This window comes from Panthera onca, chromosome E2 (genome assembly GCF_046562875.1).
Source record: "Panthera onca isolate mPanOnc1 chromosome E2, mPanOnc1 haplotype 2, whole genome shotgun sequence".
Taxonomy (NCBI): Eukaryota; Metazoa; Chordata; class Mammalia; order Carnivora; family Felidae; genus Panthera; species Panthera onca.
In genome coordinates this window covers 34,964,916-34,988,002 of record NC_138353.1, presented here as the reverse complement: position 1 = coordinate 34,988,002, position 23,087 = coordinate 34,964,916, and the positions used below count along the sequence as shown (strand labels likewise).

General features: G+C 44.1%; 1 protein-coding gene across 1 annotated transcript in view; it reads right to left on the bottom strand.

The window, feature by feature from the left end:
- The window catches only part of NDRG4 (NDRG family member 4), a 79,179-nt gene extending 56,092 nt beyond the window's left edge, over positions 1-23,087 (bottom strand). The window contains exon 1 of the mRNA XM_078438838.2: positions 22,917-23,087. The gene's annotated coding sequence lies outside the window, so the exon portion shown is untranslated. The remainder of the gene's footprint in view (positions 1-22,916) is intronic.

Sequence of the window (23,087 nt, the reverse complement as noted above, 5' to 3'; positions counted from 1 at the left end):
CAGGAGCTGCACCAGCCTATGTACAGTCCCCTGAGCAAGAAGACCCACAAACACTTGTGGTTGTAAGTCCCTGGATTTGGGGGATGGTTGTTATCCGGCAGTGCTGCAGCAAGAGCTGGCTGGTTCGCCAGGATCAGTCTGTTTTCTCAGGGGCTTTGCCTGCGTTAAATCTCACTGCATGATTTCTTGCCTATAGTGAATCAGCAAGAGTCTAGTTCTAAGGTCCCAGGTCATTTTAATGACCTTCATGGTGCTTGGTCCCTTTCTTCTCCGGAATCAGCTGTGAGACTCCTGGACGCATGCCTGTCCTTCTTCCATCTCATTTGTCATGGGAGCAATCACAGTTGTCACCTGCAAGCCTTGAATGTTGACCACAGACTGCTAATCCATCTGAAATGTTCTCTATGCCTGTCACCACTATCCTACGAAGTAGGAATCTAGATTATCCCTATTTTATACATGGGAGAACCAAGGCTTGGGGAAGTTAAGACACTGGCTGGCAATCGTACCGCTGAAGTGGTGGAGAAAAGACTGGCCGAGATCTCCCAGCCACTGCTTTTTTTTTTTTTTTTAATGTTTATTTATTTACTGAGAAAGAGAGCAGGGGAGGGGGCAGGGAGACAGAGGGAGAGAGAGAATCCCAAGCCGGCCCTGTGCCGTCAGCACGGAACGTGACCCAGGGCTTGATCCCACGAATTGAACTGGGTCAAACCGAACTGTGAAGGCATGACCTCAGCCGACATCAAGAGTTGGACAGACGCTTAACCAAGTGAGCCACTCAGGCATCTCTCCCAGCCTGTGCTTTAAGCATTCTTTCCAAGAGCCTCCTGGTATGGGGAGAAATGCCTGGTTTCCTAGCACGGCCCCTCCCGGAGCCCTCTTCCACACGCCCCTTCACCAGGGCCACCTTCCAGTTTGCAATCCTGTAGCCACTTCCCACTTGCAGGGAATGTACTCAGTTCCTGCCTCCGGGAGTTAATTATTTCCAAAAAGACATTTGGAAACTCAGCTCTGCCATGTCTAATGTGTTCCCTTTTGCTAATTTAATAGTTCTGTTTTTCAAATACGAGTGTGCTTTAAAATTTGTTCATTGGGCTATTTGTCATTTTATTACCCTCGAGATATTTTTCCACTCTTGCCGTCTGTCCTTTGAACTCATGCTCCCACAGCCTTGCAGACTTCAGAGCTGGAACCTGGGTTTTGTGATCGGGGTCCGTTCACTAAGGGTAAGGCCTCAGCTGTCTGTGCTCAGGCTTAGCAACCAGACAGGACAGTTTGAAATCATAAAAAATAAAAAGTATCGGATTGTTTTTAAAAGAGGCAGCTTGGGTTCTTACTGGTGCATTTGGTTTGCCAAATGCTAACAGTGGTTATTTTTAGGTGGATTTTAGGGAGTTTTAGGGAGTTTTTAGTTTCTTTTTTATGTGGCTCTAATTTTCTTCTTTATGTGTCTCTTATCTGTTTCACTCCCCATTTTTTAAATTTAAAAAAATTTTTTTATTTCTGAGAGACAGAGTATGAGTGGGGGAGGGGCAGAGGGAGAAGGAGACACAGAATCCCAAGCAGGCTCCAGGCTCTGAGCTCTCAGCACACAGCCTGACACAGGGCTTGAACTCACAAGCCATGAGATGGTGACCTGAGCTGAAGTCGGTTGCTTAACTGAATGAGCCACCCAGATGCCCCTTCCCATTGTTTTTAATTTATAAAAAGATGTATAATTTCAAGAATAAAACAAGAAAAAGTTACTACCATTAAAAATAATGTGCACCAGATCCTTAAGGAATCTGGTCCTTCAGGCAGACCATCAAGGCAAGTCTGGCTTTTATGAATTTGTTAAATAAACTTTTATGAACTTGTTAAAGCCAGTCAGAGCAGCAGAAAGTGAGAACTCTGCTTAAAAAGAAAAAAACAGACCCAGCAACAGCACTGCTAGGAATTTACCCAAGGGATACAGGAGTGCTGATGCATAGGGGCACTTGTACCCCAATGTTTAGAGCAGCACTTTCAACAATAGCCAAATTATGGAAAGAGCCTAAATGTCCATCAACTGATGAATGGATAAAGAAATTGTGGTTTATATATACAATGGAATAATACTTGGCAATGAGAAAGTATGAAATATGGCCTTTTGTAGCAACGTGGATAGAACTGAAGGGTATTATACTAAGTGAAATAAGTCAGAGAGAGAAAAACAGATACCATATGTTTTCACTCTTATGTGGATCCTGAGAAACTTCACAGAAATCCATGGGGGAGGGGAAGGGGAAAAAAATTACAGAGAGGGAAGGAGGCAAACCATAAGAGATTCTTAAAAACTGAGAATAAACTGAGGGTTGATGGGGGGCAGAAGGGAGGGGAAAGTGGGCGATGGGCATTGAGGAGGGCACCTGTTGGGATGAACACTGGTGTTGTATGGAAACCAATTTGACAATAAATTTCATATTAAAAAAATAAATTAAAAAGAAAAAGAAAAAAACAAGAGGCGCCTGGGTGGTTCAGTTGGTTGAGCGTCCTCCTCTTGATTTCTGCTCATGTCATGATCCCACAGTCATGGGATCAACCCCCAAGTTGGGGCTCCACGCTCAGCAAGAAATCTGCTTAAGATTCTCTCTCTCTGTCCCTCTGCCCCTCCCCAACTCGTGCTAAAATAAAAGAGAGCGAAAACAAGATCCAGGCTAACAATTATATTCACTAAATAATTTTAATATATTTTTTAAGTGGAATGGAACTTGAGTTTTTAAAATGTTAACTTCGTTTGTTAGACCTTAGAAACTGCTTTTCTTTACCACTCTAGAATGGATCTGTTTCTGTATCTTTTTCGTTCAACAGATATGGAGTTTTTCCCAGGGCCAGGCAATATTCTAGGCTCACAGGATTCAGGAAGGAATGGGGATGGGTCCCAAGCCTGGAGCAGGTCCTAGTCTGGGAGACACAGTTATGCCAACAGCACCAGGTTGGGTACATGCTCTGGGAGGGCACTGGGAAAGCCCAGAAGAGGTAGTCCTTTTCTCTGCCTGAGAAAATCACAGAAGGTATCAAAGAGGAGGTAAATGACACTTAGGAGGAGAAGTGGGAAGACACACAGGCAAACGGAAGAGAATGTGCAGAGCGACCCCGGCATGTGAGGGGGCGGCAGGAAAGCTAGAGTTGTCTTCACGAAATAGCCACTTGCTGACTGTGACCGCAAATTAGGGTACAGGATAATGTGTTTGGATGCACTGGTTGGATGGCGAAGGGCCTGGATGATGGACTAAGAACCCTTTTTGAATGGCTTCTCAAAGCCTGTGAAGGTCCACACGGGAGACAGAAACCACACCAGTGCTTTGAACAGAAAGAATTTAATGAGAAGAATCACCTAGGTGTATCTATCCATCCTTCTATCCACCCATCCATCTCATTTAGTTTTTTAATGTTTCTTTTTGAGAGAGAGAAAGAGAGAGAGAGAGCACATAAGTGGGGGGTGGACAGAGAGGGGGACTGAGGATCCAAAATGGGCTCTGCACTGACAGCACAGAGCCTGATGAGGGGCTTGAACTCACAAACCGTGAGGTCATGACCTGAGCTGAAGTCGGATGCTCAGCTGACCAAGCCATTCAGGTGCCCCATCTTATTTCTTTAATGTATTTCAAGGTAAATTGTGGGCATCAGTGCACCCCTTAAACACCTCAGTATGCATGCCATTAAACTTCAGTTTTTTCCGGGTTTTTCTTTTAATTTAAACTTTATAATGAAATACAAAAATTTGAAGCATATGTCTGCTGAAGTTTGACAGACACATACACTTGTGTAACCCAAATTCCTGTCAAAATAGGAGACGTTACCATCACCCTAGAAAATTCCTTTGTGCCCAGCCTCAGGCAATCCCTGTCTCCATCTCCCAGAGACAACCACTGTTCTGATTTTTTTCCACCATAAATTAGTTGAGGCTTCTGAAACACAGTGCCATTGAGATTTGGGTCCAAATAATTATTTGTTATTAGAGGTTGTCCTATGCATTATCCAGTCTATCCCAGACCCTCAGATCATTGGAACAGATTCCTTTTCCTTTGGCTTCTTCCATTTAACATAATGCTTTTGAGATTCACCGACGTCGTTTTGTGTGACACTGTGCCTCTGATTGCTGAGCAGTATTCCACTGCCTGGCTACATGACATTTCATCTACTCTCCTGTTGATGGACACTTGGGCCATTTCCAGTTTGGGGGTTATTAGGAAGAAAGCTGCTATAAACATTCTTGTACAATTTTTTTTTTTTTTTTTGGTGAGCATATGTTTTCATTTCTTTTGGCTACATAGCTACGAGGAATTGCTGAGTCATAGAGTAGGTATATAATTAGGTTTTTAAGACACTTCATTTGGTTTTCCTGAGTGGTCGTACCATTTCACGTTCCTGCAAACAAGTTATCATAGTGGTACCGGCTCCACGTCCTTGCCAACATTTGGTCTTGCCAGTCTTTTGAATTTTAGCCTTTCTGGGGCGAGGGTTAACTCTTCCTTGTGGTTTGAATGTGCGTTACCCTGATGAATAACGACGCTGAGCACCTGTACTGTTGGCCATTAGCGTATCTTCTTTTGCAAAGGCTCCATTCAAATCTTTTGCTTAGTTCATATTGGATTGTCTGTTACAGACTTGAGGCACTATTCCTGCGTGCCTGAAGAGAGGGGCCACAGTGAGCGGGCCTCGGACTGAGCTGAGTGGTGAGAGGTCCTGAGGGCCTCCTAGCATCCTGTTGAAGCCCAGTGCACCCTGGGCCAGGGGAGGCTTTGTTCTGTTTCACCTCTGACCCCTCCCCGCTTCCCATAGTCCCCGCTCCTCCTATTCCCACCCCCCACTACCCCCAGCACCATGTGCCTCCCTGGAGACCAGTGAGCTGACCCTTGTCAGCTTCATGTGCCTTCATCATGGGCCAGATTGTGTCCTCCCCAAAGTTCATGCTGAAGTCCTAATCCGCAGGACCTCAGAATGTGACCGTCTTTAGAGAAGAGTCTTTAAAGAAGTGATTAACTTAAATGAGGTCATTAGAGTGGGCTGAAATCCAGTCAGAGTGGTGTCCTTATAAGAGGACATGTGGGGGCGCCTGGGTGGCTCAGTCGGTTGAGCATTCGACTTCAGCTCAGGTCATGATCTCACACTCCATGAGTTCAAGCCCCGCATTGGGCTCTGTGCTGACAGCTCAGAGCCTGGAGCCCGCTTCAGATTTTGTGTCTCCCCCTCTTTCTACCCCTCCCCCCTCCTCATGCTCTGTCTCTGTCTCAAAAATAAATAAAAACATTTAAAAATTTCAAAAAAAAAGAGGACATGTGGACACAGGAGGACGATGGTGTGGGGACACAGGGAGAAGGCAGCCATTTATAAGCCAAGGGGAGAGGCCTCAGAAGAAACCAAATTTACAGACGTCTTGATCTCAGATGTCTCCAGAACGGAGAGAAAATAAATCTCGGTTGTTTAAGCTCCCCTGGTCTGTGGTTCTTGTCACCGCAGCTCTAGCCCACTGATACAGCCTCACTGGACAGCAGCCAGGCTCTGCCACCCTGGTCCACCCTGATAGGCACCAACTGCTCTCAGGGCGTTTGCCTCCTCGACAGAATCAAGCCTCCCCACCTTGAACACGTGAGGGCTGAATAATGGTCCTTCTTATTTTATGATTAAGCCTTTGATCCATCTATTCTACTTTCTACATCCCTCTTGGTGTGAGCCAGATCCAGGGGGAGGGGCTTCCTGGGTGGGGCAGGCAGGTGGCTTCCATCCCGTACCCCCCAGCCTCAGAGCTACCCAGGCGGCTTTGTCTCAGGATGCTCTCAGGCAAGTTCATGGTCTTCCTGCTTCCACTTCCCCACCAGTGAGGTAGGATTAACAGTACAGCCAATCTGGAAGGAGGCTGAGACAAAGCCGAGCAACTCTGGCTCGTGGCCCTAGACGGTAATTGGCCAGCTTACTGCCTGCACCACCTCCTAGAATAGGCAGTGCAGCCCCAGGTGGGGGTCCCTGTCGTCAGCCTCCTGGTCCAAGTGAGGAAACCCACAGTCAGAGAACTTGAGGGACTTGGGGCAGAAATTCAAAGTTTAGGGGAAAAAAAATCTTTGTAAAAAGCTGTGCCATGTCACCCCACATGCTCTCTTTGCTCCCGAGAATACCAGGGAAAAATTAAGCCTGGAAGAATGTTCGAGTTTTAACTCCATAGGCAAAAGAAACCAAGCCAGAATCAGAGGAGGCACGGTTTCCTGCAGCAAGAGGAGAGATTCCCCATGAGCGAGAATGGCCCTGGGGGAGTGGATGCCCTGGGACAGGGGCAAAACCAAGGCTGGTGGCCCCAGGCCTTTGCAACTCAGAGATGTGCTTATTCATGCAATGTTTACTTTTTTAAAAAAGTAATTGCGAACATTTAAAAATCAGTGATTTTTTTTCATTTCCTCTCTTTCACACATATGCAGAGTTTAGTTATCAGGCTTCACCTGAATGCTCAGAAGATGGTGTAATCCCGGGTAATCCTCACTGGCTGGGGCTAAAAGCAGCTGGCCTTTGTGGGGCATAAGTCCCACAGCCCCAGCCTTGCTGTCCTTGGCTCATTGCCTTCACTGATGTCGCCTGCCTGTTCCTCCAAGGCACTGGGTTTGGGATCTCTGACTCTCAGGTGTTAAGGCTGCCTTTCTCATCTGGGCTTTTCTCAGACAGGATTCTCAATCTGACAGCTTAAGTAAGACTCAGGGGGCCTGTGAATTCGGATGCACATATTAACCATGTATTCTTGGTGTTTTTACTATCTGGGGACTTGCTGAGCCTAAAGAGACTGCCCCTCCCAGGGCTAACCCCTAGAGATGATGTCGAGCCTGTGAGTACATCTTTCAATCTAAAACCATCTAAATCTAAAACCCATACCCCAACCACCTCTTTGTACTCTGGGCCACTATTCCCACTCCTTGATTTCTCCATGGGCAGGTCCTGGATGACAGGAGAGACAGCTCCTAGGCCTCAGAGCCCTTGGAATGATTCAAACTAGCCAATCGTAAGCCCGCGTATCCTGCCTCACTGCTTCCTTGCACGGGAACCACAATAAAGGCTCTTGCCCACATTTCCCCCCCTGCTCCCTCTGCCTCCTGACTGGCTCCAGTGCCTTCCCGTTCCGCCCCTCCTCTTGAGATCTGTAACAAATGTACCCCAGCCAATGGCAATCATCTCTTCATCTTTTGGCTTTACCCAAATAATAAAATCTGTATTTTTACAACAACAAGCCCAAAAGGTTACACTTCTCTTTTCACTAAACTCTACATGCACCTTATTGTAGGTCACAGACCACAGTAGTCTCAGCAATAGACATCAGATATTTTTCATATCACACTATGGTTGCTGTCAACAATTTGAAATATTGTGTTCCTTACTACTTTGAAATTAGGGTAGTTAATAAGTATGTAGCAAGATGGGGAGCTTCACAGGAGGGTTCTGAGCAACCCAGTCTGGACTCCGAGCCCCAGCCAGCCTCCGGTGAACCAAGGACCAAAACCTAAAGGAAAGAGGGAGGTGATGGTCCCAGAGGGCAGCCCAGAGGGGCAGCAGGATAGGTCACTAGTGGTCTAGTGGCCTTTTGCCTAGGAGGTCCCAAGCCACGGATTTGCCGTGCCCTCCATTTCTGTGTTTCTGTGTCCCAACAGCCCAAGACAAGCACATCTTATGACATCCAAGATGTACAAGTTGGTTTCAAGTGGCAGTAAATCTCATGGGAAGTCATTCCTTTCGGTGCTGATTATACCAAGACAGAGTGTCTGTCTGCTTCTGGAGGTCTTTAACACCTCTCCAGCTCATTAATCCTTCTTAACAGAGAGGCTGGCCTAGGCTTAGAATTATTGCATCTGTGTTGTACATGCACTTGCCATAGTATATTTAAGTTTTAAAAAGTGGGTTACTTGAAATAAAATTGGTGGCAGGCAAATGTGGCAAAAATCTGAATGACAAATTTGAGACCCACCATGTCAAGTGATGTCCCAAGGTCGTTTGAGGTCTCAGGAAATTCCTTGTATAATAACCATCTCCCATAGTCTGCTCTTCTGTGAGGTCTGCTTACTCATTCATTCATTCATTCTTGACTGTGGAAATATCAGTTTATTAAGCAGCTAGGGGAGCCAGGCCCCATTAGTTGACAGAGATCTAGCAGCTTCCTGCCTGTCCCATCTGGAGATGGAATTCTTCCTGCCGCTTTGCCAGCCTCTACCCAGAAACGTGCCTTTCCTTGTTCCTCTCTTGATCTAAGAATCCCATTCCTGGGGATGCCTGGGTGGCTCAGTCGGTTAAACGTCTGACTTCAGCTCAGGTCATGATCTTGTGGTTTGTAAGTTCGAGCTCCGCATCGGGCTCTATGCTGACAGCTCAGAGCCTAGAGCCTGGAGCCTGCTTTGGATTCTGTCTCCTCCCCTATTCACATTCTGTCTCTCTCAAAAGTAAACATTTAAAAATTCTTTTAAGTAAAAAAATAATAATAAAGAATCCTGTTCCTGGAGGAGTTGAATGCATTGATCCTGGGGCCAGTGAGCCTGCCTGGATATTGGCCATCCCCTGCCTGGGAGGTTGAAGGTACCCATGGAGCAACCAGTCTGCCTGTGAGTCACCCTCAAAACAGAGGGGGGAAAGGTCAGGATTTATCTGGTATCCACAAAGCCACTTAGGTGAGCAGCTTTCCTGTCTACATCAGATATTCTCTGATGCCATCACCAACCTGCCCCTTATCAATAGTCCCTCACTAACCTTGAGTCGTCGAGTACAACCTGGAATACCGTGGTCTCATTTGTACTCCAATTTTAGAAACCTGCCACTGCTCTGGGTATGTGTATTAGAACAGAAAGTTGACGGGCTTATAACAAATAATTTAAAAGAAGCCATCAATTTGCTCATGTTGCTGGGAAGTGTGGGAACCCAGCTAGTTCAGGCACGGCTAACCCACGGACTCAAAAGCCATCAGGCCTTGGTTCCTCATCTGTGGTTCTTCTCCCGTGTCTGATTTACTTTGGGGTTTTGTTTAGTGGCCAGATGGACACAGAAGTCCTGGTCCCTACTTCCTCTCTGGCTTCAGGTCCAGCAGGAACTCATGCGTGCCTAGGGGTGCGTCCCGGGCTCTGACTTGTGTGCATCACGGCAGGGGGAGTGAGAGGCATTGACAGGCATGGGCTGAGGAGGGGCCTGTGCGCTTCCCCTGGAACGGGGCTCACAATCAGCTTCTCTGGGACCATGTGAGTCAAAGGGGTGGTTTCTCAGAGGACGATAAGGGTAGAGGTAGGAGGGCAGATGGAGAATGAATGTTGACAGAAAACAACAGATGTTCTTGGCTTCTCGGGGATGCCAAGTAGAGGAGCTAGGCTTGGCCCAGGACGGTTGATCCCAGAGCCTGACCTCCGTGCCTTCATGGTCTGGGTCCCGTCTGTACCCCAGAGCCCCTCCCTTCCCCCACCGCCTGTGCCTGGCACACAGCAGCCACCCAATACCTGTGTGGGGAGTGAATTTCCTGTTGCGGTGCTCTGCTCTCCTGTATGGTGAGAGACCCTGTCTCTCGGGACGCCACTGCCTGGTTTCTCACGCTCTAGAAATTGGGTCCTGTCCTATGGGTGAGCCCCTTCCAATCTCCCCTCTTCTTTTGCAGCAAAGCTTCGTCAGAAGTTAAACAGCAGGAAAGAATCCAGCCTACTGTGTTATGGACACACACAGCCAGCAGGTTCTGGACATCCCTCAGACTTGGGTGGGGTGGGAAGGGGCTGCGGGCTGCGGTAAAGCCTTGGGAGCCATGCAGTGGGCTTCCCCTGGAGGAGGGCGTCTAAGAACAGTGACCTGGCACCGATCCCCATCAGCTCAGGGCTGTGCCCGGAGAGTCGGGTGCTCAGTTCTGACCGCAGACGGGCGATGCGGTGCTGGTCACCCACCCTAGGGAAACACGGACAGCGCTTACAGCTCCGAATGCAGCCCTGAACCTGATGGCAGAAATGAACCAGGGACCGTGGATGTGCACCCTGTCACCGTGCTTGGGGCCGTGCCACCTCAGCTCAGGCCACCATAACAAAGTACCAGAGATTGGGTGGCTTAAACAGAAATTCATGGTCTGCCACTTAAAAAAATTTTTTTAATGTTTTATTTTTGAAAGACAGCACAAGTGAGGGAGAGGCAGAGAAAGAGGGAGATACAGAATCTGAAGCAGGCTCCAGGCTCTGAGCTGTCAGCACAGAGCCCGATGCGGGGCTTGAACACATGAACTGGGGGCTTAGGACCTGAACTGAAGTTTGGACGCTTAACCGACTGAGCCACCCAGGCGTCCCTGATCTGCCACTTTTGGAGGCCAGAAGTCTAAGATCAAGGTACTGAGAAGGTGGGTTTCATTCTGAGACTTCTCCACTTGGCACAGTGGCCATCCTCCCGCTGCAGGCTCACAGGATCTCTTCTTTTAATGCATGTAAAGAGGCAGGGAGGAGGGAGGCAAAGAGAGAGGCAACCTCTTTTATTAGGGTGCTAATCTCATCATGAGGGCCCCAGCCTCACGGCCTCCTCAAAACCTAATTACCTCCCAAAGACCCCATCTCCAAATGCCATCATACTGTGGGTTCACCCTTCAGCATATCAAGTTAGGGGATACATTCAGTCTGGGACACAGTCTGAGTTCCTCCATTCCCATTGACCAGGCTCACCTGCACAGCACCCTATACTATCTTACAGAGGAGGGTGCTAAAACCTGGAGGGGAGAGTGATGGGCCCAGGTCTCAGAGTCTGTGCTGGTAGAGCCAGGATTTGAACCTGGGCTCACCTGGCTCCAAGCCCACACATGGGGGCTCAACAACATGGAGTTGCTGGGCTCTGCAGTCCCCTAGGGACAAGAAATCTACACCAGTTGTCATGGTCTTCTCTTCCCGCCCTGATCACGGTCTGAAATTCACTTAAGTGCTCACTTTTTGAGTACTTGTCCCTCCCCATGGACTGTGAGCTCCATGAGGCCAAGGAGCTCATCTGCTGTGTTCAACACTAGCTCCAACAGAGTAGGAACCCAATCCACAGTCATTAGATGATTACGTAATGGCCAAATCATTGAACTTGGGCTTTGTCACTCCTAATTCAGTGTTTTTCCACCTTCTTATATTCTGGAAGGGAAATGAATGAAAGAATCTGCTATCAGTATAGGACTCCTGGGTGTCTCAGTTGGTTGAGCCTCCGACTTCGGCTCAGGTCATGATCTCACAGTTCGTGGGGTTGAGCCCTGTGTCAGGCTCTGCAGCCTGAAGCCTGCTTCAGATTCCGTCTCTGTCTCTCTCTGCCCCTGCCCCACCCATGGTCTGTCTCTCTCGGTCTTTCAACAATAAATAAAATCTTAAAAAAAAGAAAAAAAAAGGAATCTCATATCAGGCTTGCCCTGAGGAAGTTTATATTCTAGTAGAATATAATGATTATATAATTCAACACACTTACCATGTACTAGATACTGGTCTAGTTCCAGCTACTAACCCTCCTTTCTCTATCTCCTGTGGAGCTTCAGGACCACATTAGGAGATGGGGACTGTTATGATCCCTATCGACAGAGGAGGGACTGAGCCTGAGGATCACAGACTTGCTTGCTCTTCCTGGCCAAGTCAGCTGCAGGCTCAAGGGCATGAATGACAGTAAGAGAAAAGCCCTATGAAGGAGTCCCTGTCCCATTCATTGCTGTGGCTCAGAACAGAGCCTAGTGCATGCCTGGCTGGCTCCCACTTAGCGTGTGATAGATGAATGAACATTCGATGGATTGGAATGGATGTAGAAACCAAGAAGTTACTATGATGGCAGGTGGAGGGAATGCCTATGAGTTGGTATAGCCCTTTCTACAGCCACTTTGGTAAAGTAGCAGAGGATTTCTCCTTCTTCGCTATAGGCTGCCTGAGCCCCAAACTCTGGGAAGTTCTTGGTACATTTGTGTACTGGTTGGGGGTATGGTGCGGCTCCAGAGTGAAAGCAGGGATGAGGGTGAGTGGAGTCAGGGGCCAGAGTCTTGCCAGCCTGGCTCACTTGCCTGAGGTCACAAGGCCAACACTACAGAAGAACCAGGACTTGAACCTGGAGAAGATTCTAAAGCCCTGATCCTCATCTACCCTTGCCTCACAATAGACACAACCAGAAGCCTCTGGCAGCACAGTAATTATGGAAACTCATTTATTTGTAATCTCCTGCTTATGACCCACTGGGAGGGCCACTATGAAGTCCTAGGGGTGGGGAAATGAGAGTGTCCACCATTCTTAGGCCAAATGGAGAAAAGCACAAGGCTAGGAAAGCATGTTAGGCTTTCCTGTGAAGCTTTCCCATATAAATCACATCTTAGGCCCTCAAGTTGAGCCTTTTTTTTTTTTTTTATAGAGGCTTTTACCTACTATATTATTATGTTGCCTCTATTAGCTTCCTTCCTCTGAGATTTAAGGGGCCAGATTTACCTGCTCTTTCCTTTCTCTGAAAGTACATGGAATTGAAATGGCAACAAAGAGCCAGTCAGTAGTGTGATGTGAGACACATCACCTATTTAGACAACATGAAGTTTAGGAGGAATCAAAGGTGAGTCATGCCCCAAAGTCAGAAAAACAGACCAAGGATTCAAGAACAGGACAGAAGAGACGTGAAGGGAGAAGTTTCAGGTGTTCGGTTCATTTCCAGCATAATGAGCATAGCTTAACGTGAGATGCCCAAACGTGCTGCTCAAATCTAGCACAATGCTTATTTTGCTCCAGTCAGCAGGGTCTGCAGAGATGGGTCATTCGGGGGTTGATATTTTGAGAAGTACATAGATACCTTAAATTTATCTGGAAGGCAGGGCCCGAGTTGGAAACCATAAGTACATAAAAGATGATAAATGGAGCTTATCTTTTAAACCAGAAATTTTAGGTCTCCTATTGAATTATTTTCTCATCACTGCTCTAACCAATTACTGAAAACTAGGCTGCTTGAAATAATACATATTAAGAGGACTCTGGAAAAATGGTGGAGTAGGAATCATCAGAAGTAGGTTTTCCTACCTAGGCAACAATTGCATTGGTAGAATCTGTCAGATATATTTTGGAACTCTGGAGTCTACTGAAGGCTTGTAACTTCCAGGGGAAAGGTTCAGACAGCTAAATTGCAGTTAATTTGGTTGGTTTCAGCTCTGAGCTCAGAAGTACCCACTCCCTGTCCCCATGGTAGATCATTGTGCCCATATCCCTGGAACAGCTTACATAAGCTTCCAGGGGCCAGAGTGGGCGAAAAAGGACCTCGTTCTCCAAATATCAGAGACCTGTGCTCTGATTGCTGATTATTGCCTTTGATCACAGAAGTATAGACAAAGGGGCAGGGAGCCATCGTTGTGCCCGTCCCCCCCCCCCCCCCCCCCCCCCGTTGCTGCAACCCCTCTCCCTCCAGCTGAAGTGACTTCCAAGGGATTTAAAGGCCCAGGATGCTTCCTCCCCACTCCCCTTCATTTTTACCTTTTTCTAGTTTGGGAGACATACATTAAGACTAGGACATTGTATTCTTCAGGGTTCTCCAAAGAAAAAGAACCAATATATTATACGTAGATATTATCAATCTCCTATATATGTGTGTATATAGGAATTAGTTCATGCTACGGAGGTTGAGAAGTCCAATGATCTCTATCTGCAAACTGGAGAAGGAGGAAAGCCACTGGTATAATTCAGTCTGAGGCTGAGGCCCTAAGAACCAGGGGGGTGAGGGGCTGCTGGTGTGAGTACTGGAGTGCAAAGTCCCAAGAACCAGAAGGTCTAAGATCTGAGGGCAGGAGGAGATAGACATCTCAGCTCAAGAAGAACAATGATTTGCTGTTCTACTGCCTATTTGTTTTATTTGGATCCTCAATGGATTGGACGATACCCGCCTACATGGGTGAAGGCAGAACTTTACTCAGTTCTCCTGATCTTCTAGTCTCTTTTGGAAACACCCTCACAAACAGACCCAGAAATAACACATACCGTTATTATTTGGGCATCCCTGACTATAGTCAAGTTTACATGTAGAATTAACCCATCACAGACACTGAAAGCAACTGCATATTTGGGGGAAAATGGCAAAGGATCATGCAAGCCCAAGGAAAGGCTAAAATAAGAGCCAGGACCTTAACTTTATACCTTAGGGCTGGTCCTTGGCACAGAGACAGGATAAATATATATTTTAATGTTTATCCATTTTTGAGAGAGAGAGAGAGAGAGAGAGCGCACGCAGGAGAGGGACAAAGAGAGGGGTACAGAGGATCTGAAGTGGGCTCTGCACTGAGAGCAGAAAGCCCGATGTGGGTCTCAAACTCATGAACTGGGATATCATGAGCAGAAGTTGGACACTCAACCGACTGAGCCACCCAGGTGCCGCAGTCTACAAAGATTTTTTTTTTTAAGTTATAAACAAAATTTAAAGAACAAAGCAAATCCCCAACAAGCCCTGGGAAGCAGGGGGAATCTGATCTTCACATTTACAATATAATTAAATTCAAGTATCCATGGGCACCTGACTGGCTCAGTCAGTAGAGCATGTGATTCTTGATGTCAGGGTCATGGGTTCAAGCCCCATGTTGAATGTGGAGACTACTTAATTAAAAAAAATCGGGGGTTCCTGGGTGGTGCAGTCAGTGGAAGGTCCGACTCTTAGTTTTGGCTCAGGTCACAATCCCACAGTTTGTGAGTTCGAGCCCCACATCAGGTTCTGCTCTGATGGTGTGGAGCCTACTTGGGATTCCATCTCTCCTTCTCTCTGTCCCTCTCCTGCTTTTGCTCTCTCAAAAATAAATAGAAACTTTAAGAATTCAAAATATGCAGTTTTTCCCCCAAAAATTTACAAAGCTTACAAAGAAATAAAAAGTACAGTCCATCCAAAGGGAAAAAGTAAATCAACACAGTCTCTTACAATGACCTAATGGCAAATATACTAAACAACTCTTTTTTTTTTTTTTTTTAATTTTTTTAAACGTTTTATTTTATTTTTGAGACAGGGAGAGACAGCATGAACGGGGGAGGGTCAGAGAGAGAGGGAGGCACAGAATCTGAAGCAGGCCCCAGGCTCCGAGCTGTCAGCACAGAGCCTGACGCGGGGCTCGAACTCACGGACTGCGAGATCATGACCTGAGCCGAAGTCGGATGCTTAACCGACTGAGCCACCCAGGCGCCTCCTAAACAACAGTCTTAAAACACTTTAAAAAGAACAGTCTTAAAGATGCCAAAAGAAATTGAGCTGAAAAGAACAATAATTGAGGTGAAAAATTCACTAGAGGGATTCAAAGACAGATTTGAGCTGGCAGAAGAATCCGGAATAATCTTGAATATAGGACAAAGGAAATGACAGAGTCTGAGGAAACCAAAGAAAAGAGAATGAGGAAAAGTGAACAGAGACTGAGGAACCTGTGGGATACCATGAAGTATACAACATACACTTTTTGGGAGTCCCAGAAGGAGGGAAGAGCCAGTGTGGAAAGGAGGAAAAGAATGGAAATTGGGAGAAAAAGAATGGAAATTGAGAGAAAAAGAATGGAAACTGGGGGAGGCCAGAGAGAACATGTGAAGAAATAGTGGATGGAAACTTAACAAATTTTATGAAACACATGAATATAAACCTCCAAGAAGCTCCACAAATGAAGTAAAATGAATTCAAAGAAACCCACACAACACATATCAACCATCAAAAGACAAACTCGCAAAAGCAGCAGGAGAGAGAAGCTACTCGTCATGTACAAGGGATCCGTAATAAGATTATCAGCAGATTTCTCCTCAAAAATTTTTGGAGGCCAGAGTACAGTGAGCAGATATATTTAAAGGGCTAAAAGAAAACACTGTCAACCAAGAGTCCTGTAACTAACAAAACTGTCCTTCAAAAGTGAGGGAGAATGAAGACATTTCCAGCTAAAAAAAGTGGAAGGAGTCTGTGACTAGATGTGTCTTGCCAAAAATGCTCAGGGGATTCCTACAGGGTGAAAAGAAGGAACACTCAACAGGAACTTGAAGCCAAATGAAGAAACAAAGATCTCAATAAAGGTAAATACATGGTCGATTATAAAAGCTAATATTATTGTAACCATGGCTTGTAACTCCACTTTTTTTTTCTGCATAATTTAAGAGACTAATGCATTAAAAATCATTAGTTTACATTTTTGGGTATATAATGTATAAAGGTATTTTTTTGTGATAACAGCAAGGGTGGAGCTGTAAAGGAGCAGAGTTTTTTTGTATAAATTCAAATTAAAGAACTTTAGGATATCAAGTGTAATGCCCATGGTGACCACAAGGGAAATAGTCATACACAAAAGGAAATTAGGAATTAAAAAATAAATAAAAAGTCAACTAATACAAACACAAAGGAAGACTGTGATGAGGGACAAATGAGGGACAAAAAAAAAAAAAAAAAAGCCCTAAGTTGTATAGAAAACAAAATGACAAAAGTCCCTCCTTACCAATAGTTACTTTTAAATAGTCAAAAGACCTAGATTGGCAAAAATGGATAAACACACATGACCCAACTATATGCTGTCTGCAAGAGACTCACTTTAGATTTAAAGACACAAATAGATCTGAAGAATGGGAAAAGGTATTCCACGCAAAGAGAAGGCAAAAGAGAAGATGGTTATCTTACTGTCAGACAAAAAGGTCTTTCAATCAAAAATGGCTACCAGAAACAAAGAAGGACATTATATATTAAAAGCTGGAATACAACAAGAAAATTTAACAGTTGTAAACATTTACATATCTAATGACGATCCAAATATGTAAGGCAAAACCAAACAGAATTGAAGACAGAAACACAGTTCTATAGTAATAGTTGGAGACTTTAATACACCAATCTCAGTAAGGGATACAGCAACCAGACAGAAGGAAATAGACACAATAAACCAACTAGATCTGACAGACAGAACACTCTACTCACCAACAGCAGCATACACATTCTTCTCAAGTACACAGGGATTTTTCAGGATAGACTATATGTTAGGCCACAAAAATTAAGTCTCAAAAAAAAAAATTAAGTATCAGTAGATTTAAAAAGAACTCCTACTTTCTCCAAATACAATGGGATGAAATCAGAAATTGGTAACGGAAGGAAAACAGGAAAATTCACAAGTATGTGGATCATAAACAAACACATTCGTAAATAACCAATGGATCAAAGAAATCACGAGAGAAGTTAGGAAATACTTAAATATGAAAACAAAACAAAACAACAACATACCAAAACGAATGCAGCAAAAATAGTCGTAAAGGAAAATTCATAGCTATACACACTTGAACAAGAAAGATCTCAAATCAAGAACCTAACTCTACAACTTAAGGAACTAGAAAAAGAACTAAATCCAAAGCTAGCTGAAGGAAGCAAATAATCAAGATTAGAGCAGAAAAACAGGAGATTGACAAGAGAAAGTGGTGGCTCGCCTCGCTCAGTCGCTCAGTCGATAGAGCATGTGACTTAATCTTGTGGTTATAAGTTTGATCTCTATGTGAGTGTAGAGATTACTTAAAAAAATTAAAATCTTTTTTTTAAATTTTATTTAATGTTTTTATTTATTTTTGAGACAGAGAGAGACAAAGCATGAACGGGGGAGGGGCAGAGAGAGAGGGAGACACAGAATCTGAAACAGGCTCCAGGCTCTGAGCTGTCAGCACAGAGTCCGACGCAGGGCTCGAACTCACAGACCGCGAGATCATAACCTGAGCCGAAGTCAGACGCTTAACCAACTGAGCTACCCAGGTGCCCTCCCCAAAAATTAAAATCTTAAAAAAAAAAATAGGGGCACCCGGGTGGTTCAGTCAGTTCAGTGTCCAGCTTTGGCTCAGGTCATGATCCTGTGGTTTGGGAGTTCAAGCCCCGGGTTGGGCTCTGTGTTGACAGCTCAGTGCCTGGAACCTGCTTCTGATTCTAGGTCGGTCTCTCTCTCTCTCTCTCTCTCTCTCTCTCCCCCTTCCCCCTAACCCCCTGTCCCTTGCTCATGCTCTGTTTCTCTCTCTCAAAAATAAACATTAAAAAAAATTTAAAGAAAATAGAAAAATAGAGGGGAGGGGAAGTCAATAAAACCAAAAATTGGTTCTTTGACCAACAAAATTGATAAAATTCTAGCTAGATGGACTAAGAAAAAGAGAGAAGGCAAATTACTAAAATCAGAACTAAAAGGAGGGATGTTACTACAGATTTTATAGAAATAAAGAGGCCTCAGAGAGCACTATGAACAATTGTATGCCAAGAAGTTGGAAAACCTAGATGAAATGGACAAATTCCTAGAAACATAAATCTACCAAGACTAAATCATGAAAAAATAGAAAATCTGAACAGACATGTAACTAGTAAGGAGACTAAATCAGTAATCAAAAATTTCCCCAAAGAGGGGTGCCTGGGTGGCTCAGTTGGTTGAGCATCTGACTTTGATTCAGGTCATGATCTCATGGTTCGTGAGTTCGAGCCCCGCATTGGGCCCTGAGCTGACAGCTCGGAGCCTGGAGCCTGGAGCCTGCTTTGGATTCTGTGTCTCCCTCTCTCTCTGCACCTCCTCTTCTCATGCTCTGTTTCTCAAAAATAAATAAACGTCAAAAAAAAATTAAAAAACATTTCCCCAAAGAAGAGCCTGGCCCTGATGGTTTAAGTGAATTCTACCAAACAAGTAAAGAAACAGAAGTCTTCCTCAAGCTTCTCCAAAAAACTGAAGAGAAGGGACTATTTCTTAAGTCATTCTATTAGGCCAGCATTACCCTGATACTGAAGACAGAGACACTACAAACAAATAAACAGACAAAAAACAAAAACAAAAAAACCCAAAACCAAAACTACAGACCAATTGCCCTTATGAACATTGATGGAAAAATCCTCAACAAAATACTCACAAGCTGAATTCAGCATATTAAGAGGATTATACCCCCTGACTAAGTGGGATTTACTCCCCTAGTGCAAGAATGGTTCAACATACAAAAATTGACCAGTGTAATACAGCACATTAACAGAACGAAGGGGAAAAAAACCCAGATGACTTCCTCAATCACTGCTGAAGAAGCATTTGACAAAATTCAACACTGCTTCATGATAAAAACACTTAAACAGAAGGAAACTACCTCAAAATAATAAAAGCCATGTAAGCAAAACCCACAGCCAAACATCATACTCAACGGTAGAAGACTAAAGCTTTTCCTCTAAGATCAGGAACAAGACAAAGATGCCTGTTCTCACTACTTCTATTCAATGCAGTACTCAGAGTTCTGGTAAGAGGTATTAGGCAAGAAAAAGAAATAAAGGGCATCCAAACTGGAAAGAAAAAAGATCTCCATTCACAGATAATAGGACCTTACATGTAAGAAACACCAAAGACTGCATAAGAAAAAAAAAAAAAAACTGTTAGAAGTAATAAATGAACTCAGCAAAGTAGCAGGATACAAAGTCAATGCATAAAAATCAGTTGCATTTCTATACACTAGCAGTGAACGGTCTGAAAAGGAAATTAGGAAAATTTTATTTATAACAGCATCCAAAAGAGTACAATACCTAGGAATTAATGAAGGAGGTAAAAGATTTGTACAACGAAAACTACAAAACATCACTGAAAAAATTTAAAGGAGACATAGAAGTAAACACATCCCATGTTCATGGATTAAAATACATAATACTGTTTTTTTTGTTTTTTTGTTTTTTTATTTTACATAATACTGTTTTAAAATACATAATACTGTTTAGCGGTTAATACTACCTAGTGTGATCTGCGGAGTCATTGCAATCCATCAAAATCCCAACGATGCTTCTGCAGAGATAGAAAATCCTATTTTAAGATTCACATGAAATCTTAAGAAACCTGGAATAGCTAAAACAATATTGAAAAAGATCAAACCTGGAGGACTCACACTTTGTGATTTCAAAACTTACCACAAAGCTACAGTAAGCAAAACAGCATGGCATTAGCATAAAGACAGGGTCAAGTGAATAGAACAAGGGAATAGAACAGAAAATCCAGAAATAAACCCTCACATATATACTCAAAGTATTTTTTTTAACATTATTTTTGAGAGGGAGATAGAGAGAACGCACATACTCATGAACAGGGGAGGAGCAGAAACAGAGAGGGAGACAAAGGATTCAAAGCAGGCTCTGCGCTGTCAGCACAGAGCCCAGACAGCACAAAGCCCAATGCAGGGCTTGAACTCACAAATCATGAGATCATGACCTGAGCCCAAGTCAGACACTTAACTGACTGAGCTACCCAGGAGCTGCTATGGTCAGAAGATTTTTTTTTTTTTAATGTTTATTTATTTTTGAAAGAGAGAGAGAGAGAGAGAGAGAGACAGAGCGTGAGTGAGGGAGGGGCAGAGAGAGGGAGATACAGAATCCGAAGCAGGCTCCAGGCTCCGAGCTGTCAGCACAGAGCCTGATGCGGGGCTCGAACTCACAAACCGTGAGATCATGACCTGAGCCGAAGCCAGACGCTCAACCGACTGAGCCACCCAGGTGCCCCGGTCAGAAGATTTTTGACAAGGGTGCCAAGACTATTTAATTTGAAAAGGATAGTTTTTTTCTAACAAATGGTGCTGGGAAAACTGGATGTCCACATGCAAAAGAATGAAGGTGGGCCCTTACCTAATATTACATACAAAAATTAACTCAAAATGGATCAAAGATCTAAATATAGGATCTAAGACTCTTAGAAGAAAACCATAGGACAAAAGCTTCAGGACATTGAATTTGCATAGGACACCAAAAGTATAATCAACAAAAGGAAAAGTAGGTCAATTGAACTTCATTTTTGTGCATCAAAAGACACCATCAACAGAATAGAAAGGCAACCCATATAATGGGAGAAACTGCTTGCAAATCATATATATGATTAAGTATTAATATCTAGAATATATAGAGAACTAAAACAACAAGAAACAATCTGATTTTAAAATGGGCCAAGGGCTCGAACCGACATTTCTCCAAAGATGATGCCGGTTTCCCCCACTACCTGGAAGCAGAGGGTTCCTATGAAACTTTTCTCAAGCCAAAATGTTGTGAAGCGAAGAAGCAGTTATCATTAATTTATATGGAAAAGTTTTGAGCCTTCCCAGACTCAAAATAATACCCCCCGTAGGCTTTTGTGATGCTTTAGGACACATCTTGCTAACGGATGCACAAAGTAAACGGAGATAAAGCACAGACGCTCAGAGACACAGTTCAAAGCTCTGTCAGCTTGATGCTGAGTGTGGTTCCCGGGGAAGGAGCTTGGCGGGACCACTAGCTGTTCAGACCGCACGCTGTCTCCATAAAGGCTCACGGCAAAACAAATGCAGAGCGCTATTTCTGCTTTTTGCCTTTTAACAAAAGCGAAAATCCTCTTCAGATTTCATTCGCTTAGGGAGAACAGGTCTTTCGCAAAAGAAAAATGGCACAGCATGGAACTCTTGAAAAGCAGGGGATACTTGTACACAGCCAACAAGCACATGAAAAGATGCACAACAATTACTACTCATGAGGGAGATGCTAAGCAAATGGGGTATCTGATTCCATCCCACATCCATTAGATGGCTCCTATCAAAACCAGAAAACATCAAGAGTCGGGAAAGATGTGGAGAAATTGGCTGGTGGGAATGTAGAATGGCATAGTCACTATTGTTAACAGTATGAAGGTTCCTCAAAACATTTACGTTAAAATTACCATATGACCCAGCAATTCCACTTCTGATGTACACCCAAAAGAATTGAAAGCAGTGTCTCAAAGAGGTGTTTGTAGACCCAAGTTCATGGCAGCATTATTCACAAGCACTAAAACATAGAAGCAACCCCAATGTCCGTTGACAGATGAGTGGATGATTTTAAAACTTAAAAAAAAAATTTTTTAAACAGCACAGCAATGAGAAGAATCCACAACTAGCAAAGTCTGTAGAATATCTGTGGAAAGGAGCTACCTTTTCTGAACTGTTTTAATGAAATCTTCTATAGAGTTTTACATACTAGTTTTTGACCATTAAGAGCACAGAATTTCTCATGTATGTTTGTGTCTCCAGTGGCTAGTGTAACCCCTAAGATTTACCCACTTGTTTCTGAAAAGTCTACATCAAATCAAGTTAGCTTTGATCTAGCCCACTTATATTTAAAAAAACAAACAAAAAACCCCCTAAAAACAGACTTGATTTCCTTCAGAAATCTGTTATAAACACTTCTGTTAAATTTTAAAAAGAATGTTTTAAGTTTATTTATTTTGAGAGACAGAGAGAGTGGAGGAGGGGCAGAGAGAATCCCAGGCAGGCTCCGTGCTGTTAGCACAGAGCCCCATCTGGGGCTCGAACTTACGAACCATGAGATCACGACCTGAGCTGAAACCAAGAGTAGGATGCCCAACCGACTGAGCCACCCAGGCACCCCTCTTTTGTTAAATTTAAACATCACAAGTTAGATAAAATTGTCACTGATTTTTTTCATGGGTATCTTTTACATTGTCAGCTGATTCCAATTCGTTGATATGTTGTCAGCTGGATTTCTGCTTGGAATCAGCTGCCACCTCTTGGTGTCTCAGCTAAGAATGACTATCTCAGTCCCCCCTGGAAATCCACCACCACACAATGAAATATTATTCAGCCTTAAAGAGGAGGGAAATTCTGACACCTGCTAAAACATGGATGAAATCTGAAGACACTAAGAGAAAGAAGTCAGCCCCCAAAAGACAAATACTGTATGATTCCACTACATGAGAATCTTAGAGTAGTAAAATCAGAGAGACAGAAAGTGAAATCTTGGTTGGCAGTGGGGAGGGGGGAAGGGGGAGTCACTGATAGATACGGAGTTTCTGTTTTGCAAGTAAAAGAGTTATGAGATGGACGGTCTTGATGGCTGCCTAACGTTATGAATATTTAATGCCACTAAACGGTTTACTTAAACATGGTTAAGACAAGTAGATTTTACATGACATGTATTTTACCAGAAGAAAAAAGTTTGAAAAAAAAAAATCCACAAACGGATTCTCTTACAGTTCTGGAGGTGAGAAGTCTTAAATAGGCTGGCAAAGCGGCGTTCTTTCTGCAGGCTCTAGAGGAGAACCGTTTCCCTGCCTTTTCCGGCTTCTAGAGGCTTCTGTGTTCTCTGGTTTGTGGCCTCCTTCTGGCAAGAGCACTCCTCTGACCCTTGCTTCCTCACACACC